The following is a 3,886-nucleotide window of genomic DNA, read 5'->3' as shown; positions in this document are numbered from 1 at the left end:
CAGCGGCGGATCCTGGAGCATGAGCACGGCCCCATGCTCACCACGCTCCGGGAGAGAGCCAACACAGCCTTGGGCAACCTTTGCGAGGCGGCTGTTGGCGAGCCACACGCAGTCAACTACGCCGGCAACCTTCAGTTCTTCACCGACGTGGTGACACAGCTGGAGGCGCGGTCGGTCAGGGATGACAGGTTGGTGGAGGAGAGGAGCCGCGCCCTGCTCGGGCGCGCCTCTTCTCGCATCTTCAGCCATCTCCGGAACATGGATCCCCACTTCGACTTCGACGCCGCCCTCGCCCCAGTCCCCCAGGCCGTCCGAGACGACCTAGCGCACTGGGTGGAAGACAATGTGGATGCTCTTGTCAGGGCCTTCGCTTCAGACAACGACGGCGTGATCGTGGCTGCTGACGAGGGCGGTGTGGTGAACGGCCCTGACGCCGCTGGCGGCGACGCAGACAGTGATGGCGAGTTCAGCGACGCCAGCAACGGTTCAGGTGGTGCTCCTGAGGACGCATCGGGGGATTTATCCGACTGATCATGCATCGTTCCTGTTTCCTTACCCTGCATGAATAGAACTCAGGTTTTGGCCTGATGACTGTGAGAGCATTTTGGAGGGGGATCCCCTCATGTAAAACTTGTGTTCATCGTATTAGTAGACGTTACATTGCCCATGCGCCCGCGCCAAGTGGTTGGCTTAAGCGACGCACTGGTCGGCTAGTTTACCTTTGTCCTGTGCGGGCCCTGAGGTAGCCTGTGGGAGGCTGTGGTGTCCCGAGTGTTCCCTGATCGAATCCGTAGGATCTGCAGTAAAAAACCCTCCTGAAAGGACGCGGTGGCGGCAGTCTGGGCTGCGCGCAAGCTAGGCCTAACCCGGCTCGTGAGGGGCTCATGAGGGGAGGCAGCTGAGGCGAAGTGGTAACCAAAACGCGAGAAATTGCTCGAACGAGACTAAGCACCCCTTCCCCGAACACACACAAATCTCAAATTCGAATCCAACTTAAATCCAGTGGGGGAAAGCGACAACCAAAGGGAAAAGCAACGAAAGCAGACAAAAGGCCGCGTCCGGCACCTAATCTTGTCTTGGACGTCTTCTCACCAGCGCGGAGCTAAGTGCTGCCACTGGGCGTGGGAGGGAGCCCCAGGGCCTGAGGCCGGCACCCCTGAGACTCCGGGGCGTGTAAAGCCCCACTCATTATTACGTGAGAGTGTCACAGGGCGGCGAGCTTCACAGGCACTGGGCCTTCTTCACAGGAACCGGCCTTGCTTCATATCGCCAGACGAGGGCCCCGCCTTGCGCCACACTCTAGTGCCATCAACGACGACCGGAAACCAGGACACCGCCGATGGGGTAGAGCGGTCGCCAGCGGTTCCCCCGACGACCACGGGTCCTCCGCCAGGGGCAGGCCCTGAGGCACCTCCCCAGCAGAGGGCCAACCTCCTGAGAACACCTTGCTCCGAACGCCGCGGTGGTGATGTCGGATCTCGGCCCCTCTCCTACAGCCCCCTGCGCCCTCCTCCTGAGGGGTAGGAGACTGTGGGAGCGGGGCTGCTGCTCGCTGTGGCGACCTGCACCTCCTGCGATCCATGATTAGCGTATGCTTGCTCCTGAGGAATTAGCGGTACCCGATAATCGTTGCCTCCCGCGTGGCTAGTGGGACCGTCCTGGGGCTCCTGGAAGGGCTCAGCTTCTGGCGCCTCGTCCCCCCAGCTTGGGCTGAGGAGCGAGCCTTGTTCGCCCTGGTGAGGGTGTCCTTGGTCCATCATGAGGGGCACGTATTCTTCTGGCGCCGTCATCCCGAAGGCCATGCCGTAGTGCTCCGCGTGCCACGTAGCTCTGCTTGACGCGCCCACCGTGGGGTGGTAGCGCGGCTGTCCACTGGGGCCGTGGGTCGCGTCGAGTCCTTCTTCTTCATGGACCGGGAGCGGGGGTAGCGCCGCCGCCGGTCCGGTGCCGATAGCTTCGCTGGCGTTGGAGTAGCCTTGGAGCCCGTGGGCGCGTGCGGAGCCCCCGCGCGGGCCGCCCTGGGCTTGAGATGGGAGCTGGGTGCAGAAGGGGTGAGTCCCCGAGGCGGCGAAGCCCAGGAGCTCTGCCACCCGCTCCAGCAGCACGTCGCGGCCGCCCTCCAGCAGCCTGCACTGCAGCAGCTCTCGGGCCACTGTGAGCGCGGCCCTTGAGTTCGCCTGTTCCCGGCAGGTGTACGGTGTCGTGGTCGCGGCGTGATTGGAGGCCCTTGCTGCCGACCGTGCTTGCCGCGGTGTGAGAGCTGTCGAAGCCTGTCCGCGTCGCCCGCGGCCCGCAGCGCCCTGCGGACCGCGAGCTGCCTGGGGCACGGGGTCGCCCGAGGCGAGCGGCTCTGCACGGGCGGGCCACGCCGCCCATGGATCTGGGTTGCCCGCCTGGTCGCCGGACATGGTGATGACGACACGGCGGGGAACGAAGTGGTAGAAGGTGGATTCCGACGCACCCCTACCTGACGCGCCAAATGTCGGATTTCAGGTTCTGGCAGACCCTTGAGGTTCGAACACTGGGGTGCGCGCGGAGATTTCGCCTTCTACCTACCTGCACCCCTCCGCCTCGCTGAGATCTAAGCTATGGGAAGAACAGCACAAGAGACACAGGGTTTATACTGGTTCGGGCCACCGTTGTGGTGTAACACCCTACTCCAGTGTGTGGTGTGGTGGATTGCCCCTTGGGCTGATGATGATGAGAAATACAAGGAAGAACAGCCTCGCGAGGGTCTGTTCTTGGTTGGGAGGATGAACTGCTAGGGGGAGTTCAGTCACCCTTCCCTCTCTCTCTTCTCGATTGCGACCCTAGCTAGTTTCTGGGTTGGCCGATTCTGGATCCTCCCTACCCTGGGGGTGGCTAGTCCTATTTATAGGCAAAGGCCCTGGGCCTCTTCCCAAATATTGAGCGGGAAGGGCGCCAACAATTGGCCATTTTGAAGGGGAACATCTGGTACACTTATCCTGACTAAAGTTAGTCCTCGCCTGCCAAAGACTCTGGTGGTGACGCTGGCTTGGGCTCCATAATGACTTCCTCCCTGCCGTTGGACTGGTCTTGGTCTCATTGCACCGAAACGGGTGCCTTTGCTTGATGCTCTTGCCTGCGCTTGCTCCCTTTGCACCAAAGAGGAAAGGAGGACACTGCGCGGACTGGCGCCCGCCTGGCGCCCTTGGTCGTCATGGCTTGCGTCACGGGCACCTCGTGAGGTACCCCGCCTTGATCTCTCCGCCTCCTCGCGAGCCAGCCTGATGTGGCCGTGCCTGAGGAAGCTCCGTGTCATCCGCCCCGCGAGGCTTGGCCCCTCGCGAGGGTCTTGGGTCTGCGTCGATGAAGCCGGGCCGTGCTGGGCCCCCTTTGAGCCACGCCGCAGGCCGCAGGCAGGCAAGTCTGGGGACCCCCGTTCCCAGAACACCGACAATGATAGGACGCTGGCCTTCTTGGAGCGCAGGGCAACCTTGGACGGCACTGTTCAGAAGCACGTTGAGCTCGCCGCCAACGCTGCTGCTCCTCACACGTCGGTTGGTGACCCAGCGCACTAGGGCGTGAGGATGTCGTTGAACGTTGATGGATCCGTATGTATTTTTATCTTTCCGTCAAATCCATGTAGTAGTATATGATACTACAGTAATTATCTTACCTTTCGCATCAACTTCATAATTTTTGTACGTACTCCATGCATGAACGGCGCCAGAACCAAACTTCTCATTACTCTAGGCAAAATCGTTATTTTCTATCTATCGGTCGCGCCATGGAGCAGAACCAAATTTTACAAGTTAGGAGTTCAAAAGGAAAAGCCTGCCGTGTTCGCGTTACACCCCCACACGGTTGGTCCGGCACGCCGCTCAAGCGGGAATGCGTGCGGTGTTGCATTTTCACTCACAAG

The sequence above is a fragment of the Triticum urartu genome, chromosome 4A, assembly GCF_056163025.1.
Source record: "Triticum urartu cultivar PI428250 chromosome 4A, HENAU_Tu73, whole genome shotgun sequence".
Classification (NCBI taxonomy): domain Eukaryota; kingdom Viridiplantae; phylum Streptophyta; class Magnoliopsida; order Poales; family Poaceae; genus Triticum; species Triticum urartu.
This window is presented reverse-complemented; position numbering follows the sequence as displayed.